Below are 9,676 nucleotides of genomic sequence, written 5' to 3' on the forward strand. Positions count from 1 at the left end.
GAATAAGATGATGACATTATAGATCATTATGGAGCTTTTATACAGCAATACAAAATAAATGTTAACGTTTAATCATAATTCCAAGAATAAACATTTGACAGATTTATTTTCCCAAACAAGATATTTTCTCGGAATCCACAAAATAATAACGTGGTGTGTGTGTGTGTGTGTGTGTGTGTGTGTGTGTGTGTGTGTGTGTGTGTGTGTGTGTGTGTGTGTGTGTGTGTGTGTGTGTGTGTGTGTGTGTGTGGGTACATTCTCTGCTTTCCTACATGTTTGCCTGTCCGCTTGTCTATCTATCTTTCTATCCCTCTCTGTCTGTCGGTTCATCCAGTCTGTCTATCATCCATCCTGTCATATTTCACCCCACTAGTCAATGTATCTCCCACTAATTGTCCTGCTTAACTATTTAACTACCCATTCTAACCCTTTATGTTTACCTATTTGCCTGCACTGACTACTCACACCACGTCTCTAATAGTAGTAGTAGTAGTAGTAGTAGAAGTAGATGTAAATGTAGATGTAAAACTAGAAGTAGAAATAGAAACAGAAGTAGAATTAGTAGTAACCGTAGTAGCAGTAGCAGTAATAGTAGTAATAGTAATTAGGAGCGTACTATAAGGGTCAAGCTCATTCATCTACTCTCGCTACAGCAAAACAAAGGCAAAATAGTAATCACACCAGTCCTTTACCTCACCTCTCCCCTCCGACCCGCCTGCACACACTAACGAATAAATGAAATAAACAACAACAGAGTAAGTAACACCTTGGAAAAGCAGCGTAAACAATAAACAAGATGAAACCAATGTGCCTTGAGCAATACACGAGAGAGAGAGAGAGAGAGAGAGAGAGAGAGAGAGAGAGAGAGAGAGAGAGAGAGAGAGAGAGAGAGAGAGAGAGAGAGAGAGAGAGAGAGAGAGAGAGGAGAAAAATGGAAGGAAAACCAAGGAAGGAAGGAATGGAGAAAAGGAGAAAGACAGAATAGGAAAGAGAAGAGAAGGAAAAGGAGAGAAAATAAAAAAATAATATACAGCAAAATCAACGAGAGAGGAACGGAGACAGCGAGGGAGAAAGAAGTAAGGATGGGTAAAGAAAGAAAGATAGAAACAAGGATAGAAAAGTAAGGAATAGGGAGAAAAGGCAAGAGAGAAGGAGAAAAGGGAAACAAATGGGGAAAGGAAGAAGAGAGAAGAAAAGAGAGGGAGATGAAATAAGAGAGAAGGGAGAGGAGGAGAGGGAGAGGAAGAAAGCGTCATAGAAAGAGAGGGATAAAAGAGAGGGAAAGAAGAGGAGAAAACGGAAACATAAGAAGAAAGGAAGATAAAGTAGGGAAGGAAAGAGAGGGAGAAAAGAAACGGGAGAGGAGGAAAAGAAGGGAGGAAACGGAAACAAAACAAGAAATAAGAGAAAGTACAAGAGGAGAGGAAGAATAAGAGAAAAAAATGAAGAAAACGAAAAAAAACAAATGAGGAAAGAACGAAATTAAAGTAAAGAAGGAAAGGGAGAGAAAAAATGGGAGAGAAGGAGGAAAAGAAGAGAAGGAAGAGGAGGGAATAAATGAAGAAATGGAAAAAATAAATTAAAGAAGGAGAGGGAGACAAGGAATGGGAGAGAAGGAGGAAAGGAAGAAATTAAAGTAGAGAATGGGAGAGAAAGAGGAAAGAAGAGGAAGAGGAGGAGAAGGGAATAAATGAGGGAAGGAAGAAAGCAAAGTAAAGAATGAGAAAGAGAGAGAGAAATGGGAGAGGAAAGGAAGAAATTAGAGAAGGAAAGGGAGAGAGAAGAAATAGAAAGGAAGGAGGAAAAGAAAAAAAATAAAGTATAAAAGGGAGAGGGAGGAAAGGAATGAGAGAGAAGCAGGAAAAGAAAAAGAATGGAAGTAGAGAATGAATGGGAGAGAAGGAGGAAAGGAAGAGGAGGAAAAGGATGGCATAACTAAAGCCACGTCCACCAGAGGGCTTGAGCTGCCTCTGGGTAGTCAAAGGCGAGAATCCTTTGCTCTCCTCCACAGCCTCGGGGGGAAGACAGAGGTGTGAGGACGAGGACCAGTGTGAAAGCGACCCAACCCCCATCATGTCTCCCCAGCCCCCCCTTACCTTCCTCCTCATCCCCTTACCTTCCTCCTCTTCCCTTTCCTCCCTCCTCTTCTTCCTCTTCACCCTCCACTCCCCAATCCTGTCTCCCCATCTTACCCTCCTCCTCCTCCTCCTCCTCCTCCTCCTCCTCCTCCTCCTCCCAGGCTACCCACCTGCGCCAAAACACAGCTCACCTGCACTCACGCCGCAAAAGGAAAGGTGTGGCTATTGCAATTCTTTCTTTTTTAAGGGGAAGGGTGAGGGAAAGGGGTGGTGGTGGTGGTGGTGGTGGTGGTGGTGGTGGTGGTGGTGGTGGTGGTGGTGGTGGTGGTGGTGAAGGAAGGAACAGACAAGAAGGAAGATATGGTGTTTGTTTTGGTCACCTGTCTTTGTTGTTGTTGTTGTTGTTGTTGTTGTGTTTGTTTTGGGTTGTTTGTGGTGGTTATGTTGTGGTGTTTTTATTGTTGTTGTTTGTGGTGATGCACGTTGTGGAATATATAACGAAATGATATGAAACAATTAAAAACAAGTTAATATAATAAGTCACACTGTGTACTACTACTGCTACTACTTCTACTACTACTTCCAATAATAATAATAATAATAATAATAATAATAATAATAATAATAATAATAATAATAATAATAATAATAATAATAATAATAATAATAATAATAATAATAATAATAATAATAATAATAATAATAATAAGAAGAAGAAGAAGAAGAAGAAGAAGAAGAAGAAGAAGAAGAAGAAGAAGAAGAAGAAGAAGAAGAAGAAGAAGAAGAAGAAGAAGAAGAAGAAGAAAGAAAAAGAAGAACAACAACAACAACAACAACAACAACAACAACAACAACGGAAAAAACAATGATAATAAAATAAGGAAATTGGAACAGAGCATTATGAAAAATATCTTTCGCCCAACGTGGGGCTCGAACCCACGACCCCGAGATTAAGAGTCTCGTGCTCTACCGACTGAGCTAGCCGGGCACATGTCCAACGGCTATTTCTATGGGAGTAGTAGTAGTAGTAGTAGTAGTGGTGGTAGTGGTGGTGGTGGTGGTGGTGGTGGTGGTGGTGGTAGTAGTAGTAGTAGTAGTAGTAGTAGTAGTAGTAGTAGTGGTGGTGGTGGTGGTGGTGGTGGTGGTGGTGGTGGTGGTGGTGGTGGTGGTGGTGGTGGTGGTAGTAGTAGTAGTAGTAGTAGTAGTAGTAGTAGTAGTAGTAGTAGTAGTAGTAGTAGTAGTGATGGTGGTGATGGTGGTGGTGGTGGTGATGGTACGAGTAGTAGCAGCAGTAGTAGTAGTAGTAGTAGTAGTAGTAGTAGTAGTAGTAGTAGTAGTAGTAGTAGTATCTTTGGTTTTGTTATTGTTTTGTAGTTCTCAGCGACTTTTATTCCAGCGATCAAAAATATAATGACAAAGCAATAATTAACACAATACAGAAAAATAAGGTATTCCTTCTTAATACATGTCGGAAAGCATCTTTTAACACAATAATAATAATAATAATAATAATAATAATAATAATAATAATAATAATAATAACAACAACAATAACAACAGTAATAATGATGATAACAATAATGATAAAAAGAAGAAGAAGAAGAAGAAGATAATGATGATGATGATGATGAAAAAGAAGAAAAAATAAATAAATTAATTAAAAAAATAACACCACTACCACCACCACCACCACCACCACCACCACCACCACCAACAACAACAACAACAACAACAACAACAACACCTCCTCCTCTTCCCCACCATTAGAACCACCAATCACCACAATCAATGCCCATCAATGTCGTGGTTACACTGCCTTTACAAACTCGCTAATACACGCACTGCATAGCCAAATAAACACGCAGGGAGGGGAGGGGAGACAGAGACAGAGAGAAAGAGTGGGACAGACAGACAGACAGACAGACAGACGGGTGGCAAGACAAAAAAGAACGAGTGTCGAAATAGGGAAACAAGAGACGTGGAGAGAAAGAGAGAGAGAGAGAGAGAGAGAGAGAGAGAGAGAGAGAGAAGAGGGTACAGGAGGGGGAGAGGAGTGAAAAGGAACAAGGGGTGAGAGAGGGAGAGAGAGAGAAGGAGTCACAGGAGGAGGTGGGTGAACGGGGGAGGGATGAGGGAGGAACTGAGACAAAAAAAAATAATAATAATACCAACAAAAACACGAACGGCCGAGGCGCCTGGGACTACACAAAAGGTGCGATAACCGCGTCTCCTCGGCGTCGTTAATTGCCTCCACTACTGGGCTAATCACACTCTCCCTCCCACAATGGACGTCCGATATCTTACTCTCGTTTCCAATCCCGTTCTGTTCTTCTCCAAGCCCAGCCAGAAGCCCCCAACCCTCCCTTCCTTCTCCTCCTCCTCCTCCTCCTCCTCCTCCTCCGCCAGCCTCACCCATCCTCCCACTAACCAGCCAGCTTGTTCGCTTCTACTAGTACAGCCTTCCTCCTCCTCCCCTAGTCAGTTTCATTCAGCATCTCTCTCTCTCTCTCTCTCTCTCTCTCTCTCTCTCTCTCTCTGGTTTAATTAGTGATATTTCAATGTTTTCTTCTTTTTTTGGTGTTTTGTGTAATTTTGTTTAGTCTTGTTTGCAATTCTGATGTTTTGTTTTTTTTCGATATCTATTTCTCCTTTCTGTAACTTTTGTTTGGTTCTCTCTCTCTCTCTCTCTCTCTCTCTCTCTCTCTCTCTCTCTCTCTCTCTCTCTCTCTCTCTCTACTAATATACTACAATAAATGCTAATCTTTCAATACAGTTCTCCACTACCACCACCACTACCACTACTACTACCACTACTACTACTACCACTACCACTACCACTACCACTACTACTACAACTACTACACTCTATCACCAACCTTCTCACCCTACCTATACATTTCTTCAACCCTTACAATCTTATATAAACATCCATATAACACCTACAGCTTCCCTCACTTCCCTCTTCCACTGTAACTCTCTCTCTCTCTCTCTCTCTCTCTCTCTCTCTCTCTCTCTCTCTCTCTCCGCCACTGGGCACCCCTTGGAAAAAGTTTATAAAAGAGAGCTACCTAATCAGTGCCGATCACAAGACATATCTGATGGGGCTTATTTTCCCTCCTCGGTCGAGCATGAGGCATTGTGAACCTCCCTCCTCCCCTCCCTCTCTCTCTCCCTCTCTCTTCCTCTCTCCCTGCCTCTCCTTTCACTCCTTGCCTCCACCACCACCCATCCCTCCACCAACTCCCTGATTCTCTACCCCCGTCTCTCTCTCTCTCTCTCTCTCTCTCTCTCTCTCTCTCTCTCTCTCTCTCCCGGGATGAAATGAGGAAACTCGCATTATTCACCTCTTCTCAATACCAGACTTGTCGAACATGAATCGTATTGAATTCACAAAAGTTTTTTTTTTTTTCTCGGCGCAGTTCGAAATTAGCTATGATGCTTGTCCTCCTCCTCCTCCTCCTCCTCCTCTTCCTCCTCCTCTTCCTCCTTTCCCTCCTCCTCTTCCAGTGATTCCGGCTACTGGTACACTCCCTCCTCACTGTCCTCTGTCTTTCCCTCTCCCTCTCTCTCTCTCTCTCTCTCTCTCTCTCTCTCTCTCTCTCTCTCTCTCCTCCTCCTCCACCTCCTCCTCCAGGCCCGGTAAGTCCCCTGTCAATCCAGGAATCCACGAAGGAGTGTTTCAGAGGGAAGTATTCTTGACGAGGGATCATCTTTTAATTATCGACGCCAAGTAAAAATTCCTCAAACAGACTCCCAGATGCCGTCCCTTCCCACCTCCACCCCCCACCGCACCCCAAACCATCGATGAACGGAGACAGATCATTAGTACGTGATTAAGTACACCATACCCCTACCCCAACCCCAACCCTCCTCCTCCTCCTCCTCCTTCTCCTTTTCCCTATCCGTGTTTCTTGTTATCTGACGGAGAGGTGCTAAGAGACAAACACACACAGGAGTTAATTCTGGGTTACGTGCGTGCCCTTGGGAGGCTCTCTGGTGCCCCTGTGGTTTCAGATCTCAAGGGAGACGTGAGAAATGTCCTCGTCTCTTTCTGGCTTGTTTTCTTCTTACTTTTTGTTTCTTTATAATCTGTTTACGTTTAGTCAATTCCTGTCTGCTCGCTCTCACCTACATCTCTCTCTGCCTCTACTTCTCTCTCCCTTTTCACCTATATCACTCCCTCCCTCCCTTTTTCCCTCCCGCTTCACCCTCACCTCTCTCTCTCTCTCTCTCTCTCTCTCTCTCTCTCTCTCTCCAACACTGACAAAAATGAGCGTGCCACCGACATTGCAACATTACACCGCTACAACTGCCATCAATACTCGCTTGCAAATTGCAGTGGGAGAAGGTATTGGGAAGGTGTTATTGGTGCTGTGAGACTGGAGCCAAATAATGAGCGCTACGTCTTAAATTTGCCGCACCTCGCGTTTTGTTGGGAGTCAGGGGAGCGGGAGGGCCCGGCGCCCCGCACAATGCCTCCGCCTTACAGGGGGAATAAAGAGAAAATCATGATAGGAAACACTGGCGGCGTGCGAACCCCAGGGGATTCCACCACCAGCGTACGAACACCACTACTTTCACCATCACCACCACCGCCACCACCATCACCACTGCAACTGCCGCCGCCGCCGCCGCCGCCGCCGTATCTCCATCTCCCCGCCTCCGCCACCGCTGCCGTCCCGCCCCCGACATTTTGTTTTTCTTCTTCATGAGGCGCGGCGTCGGCGGCACCCACCATAGTCCCATATCCAAGCCATCCACGTCCCATGCCGCTCATGTCCACTCACAGCAGCCATCAGACACCACGCCCTTTGCAAAACCCACGCCTTGTCTCAGCTCGCCTCAAGCTGTTCCTCCCACGCATCGCCCACAACGCTGCAAGACACGTGTGGTCCTGAGCCGGCTCGTACAGCAACGCTCTTCTCGCTAACTTCACTAACACAAAGATAATTAAATAATCTGAGGTAACTAAAGAGACAAAATAATATGTAAAGGAACGACAATGGCGAGATATGAGAAGCTGATATATATATATATATATATATATATATATATATATATATATATATATATATATATATATATATATACAACATAACATAGAAAAAAAAAAACAATAATAAGGTACACAAAAGACAAAACATCAGTAAATTACCTTAACGGGAGAGATTCTTTGCCGTGTCGGGAACGAAGAAACGCGAGAATGCATTACTCTTCGCCACACTGCAAAGAAAGCACAGCAAAATAAATCAAACTAAACTCTATAACATTACAAACTAATCATATTTCACAAATACACAAACTTTTCTTTTTTTTTCGAATATACAACCACACTACACCTACTACTACTACTACTACTACTACTACTACTACTACTACTACTACTACTACTACAAAAACTACCACTACAACACTCAACATCCAAGCAACCACTTAGCACACATCCCCACACCAACTAATAAAGCCACAGACGGAGAACAAAGGCAGCACACACCGAGTTCTGCGTGGCGGGGCTGGTGCGGTGCTCGGGGCCCTCAAGTGTGGTGCTTGATGCGTAATCTTCCCTAGCGACCCGAGGCTCTCTAAGGGGACTCACTCACACCTTGGCTCATTGGCAGTGGTGGTGAAGGAAAGAGATGAAAACAAGGAAGATCAAGAGGAGGAGGCAGACAGGCAGGCATACAGGTGTTGACAGCAGTGGTAGTGGAGGAAAGGTATAAACACAAAGATCAAGGAGAAGAGAAAGGTATACACTGGTGGTGAAGGAATGAGATGGGTCAATGCTGAGTAGTTTTCCAGGAGATTAAAAAGGAAAGGAGACGGACAGACAGATATATATAGGCAGTAACAGTAGTGGTAGTTAAGGAAAAGGAAAAAAATAAGGAAAATCAAGGAGAAGAGGAAACAGAGGAGCATACAGTGGTAGAGAGGGAAAGGAAAAAAATAGGGAAGATTAGGGAGAGGACGAACCAGAAAGGGAATACAGTGGCAGTGAAGGAAAGGGAAGAAATATAGAAAATCAGGGAGAGGAGGAAACAGAGAAACATACAGTTGTAGTGAAGGAAAAGGAAAAAAATAAGGAAAATCAGGGAGGAGAGGAAACAGAGAGGCATACAGTGATAGTGAAGGAAAGGGCCAGAGCAATTTTCCAGGAAGATCAAGGAGGAGGAGGGGGTGAGGGGGGCGTACAGGCAACCACGTGGAGGCAGCATGAAGACACAAACACACACGGCTGCATCTTTGAAAATACTAAAGACACATCGTTTAAAACTCCTGGAAGGCAAGATGGGGTTAGTAGCGGCGAGGTGTATGACGGGAAGAGGATAGAAAGGTAAAGGAATGGAGGATAGGAATGGTAAAACGTGATGGGTGATGGTAATACAAGCGTTTTTTGTAATTACGGAGAATATCTGAAGAGTCGCTCCAGTGATGTGCTGCGGTGAGGGTGTGGGTGTTACTTACCTGGAAAAAGAAAGGTGTTAATTAGTCTACCAGTCGATTTCACGTAGCATTTTCTACTCAGGAATTCTCAGGTATGTTGCCTCGATTAATTCACCTGATTTATCCTCCCACAGGTTAAACAGTTGAGGTGAGGGTGTGGGTGTTACCTGGAAAAAGATGTTAATTAGTCTACGAGTCAATATCACATAGCATTTTTCTACTCAGGTATTCTCAGGTATGCTGCCTCGACTGATTCACCTGCCTTATGCTCCCACAGGTTAATAAGTTACCAAAATGAGACCATGTGAGACGCCACAGCAACAAGCTATCGAGCCAATACGAATAAAACTCCACGGAGGAATCAAGAACGTTTACATAAGCGATAGAAAAACGTTTGAGAAGACCAGAAGACGTTTGAAGGAATCGAAAAGTTATAAATGACCTGCAAACGTAGCAGAGAGAGAGAGAGAGAGAGAGAGAGAGAGAGAGAGAGAGAGAGAGAGAGAGAGAGAGAGAGAGAGAGAGAGAGAGAGAGAGAGAGAGAGAGACAGGGATAAATAGTTCGGGGAAGAATCGAAAACTACCCAGAATCCTTTACAATGGAAGAGAATCAAGGCGCGTTTCAGGAAGCATCCCAACCCTCCATCACCTGCCGCTAATTAAATCGTCCATTACGGGTGTGGACGCCATCTTGCGACACTGGCGGGGCTGCGGTGATCGGGCTGGGGAGGAACACGGCGCAATCTCCACACTCTTATTGCGCGAGGACAGCGAGAGATGGACACTGGGATAACGGAACGGCGAGATGAGCAGGAGAGAACAAGAGAAGAAGAGAACAAGAGGACAAGAGGACAAGAGAACGAGACGAGGCGAGGGAATGTGACGAGTACAGCGAGATGAGAGGAAAACTAAGCAAGGGGAGAAAAGGACACATGAAAAAGGGAGATAAAAAAGAGAGATAAAAGGGAGAAAAGAGGAAAGGGAGATAAGAAGACAGCGACACAAAAGGAAAACGAAACAAGAGGAAAGGGACAGAAAAAAGGAAGATAAAAAAGGGAGACAAGAGGAAAGGAAGACAAGATGAAAGAGAGATAAGAGGAGAGGGAGAGAAAAGGAAAGGAAGAGAAGAGGAAATGGAGACAAGAGGAAAGGAAGAC

At 44.1% G+C, this 9,676-nt stretch overlaps 1 protein-coding gene and 1 non-coding gene across 2 annotated transcripts in view; both read right to left on the bottom strand.

Moving 5' to 3' along the window:
• LOC123513189 (transient receptor potential protein-like) overlaps positions 1-7,767 on the bottom strand; it is a 54,030-nt gene extending 46,263 nt beyond the window's left edge. Inside the window, exons 1-2 of the mRNA XM_045270167.1 lie at positions 7,573-7,767; positions 7,234-7,301 (exon numbers count right to left, since the gene is read on the bottom strand). The gene's annotated coding sequence lies outside the window, so the exon portion shown is untranslated. The remainder of the gene's footprint in view (positions 1-7,233; positions 7,302-7,572) is intronic.
• Positions 2,994-3,066, bottom strand: Trnak-cuu. The gene has a single exon. It is a non-coding gene; the product is annotated as a tRNA-Lys (tRNA).
• Positions 7,768-9,676: the final 1,909 nt, after the last annotated feature.

This window comes from Portunus trituberculatus, chromosome 35, assembly GCF_017591435.1.
Source record: "Portunus trituberculatus isolate SZX2019 chromosome 35, ASM1759143v1, whole genome shotgun sequence".
NCBI lineage: Eukaryota > Metazoa > Arthropoda > Malacostraca > Decapoda > Portunidae > Portunus > Portunus trituberculatus.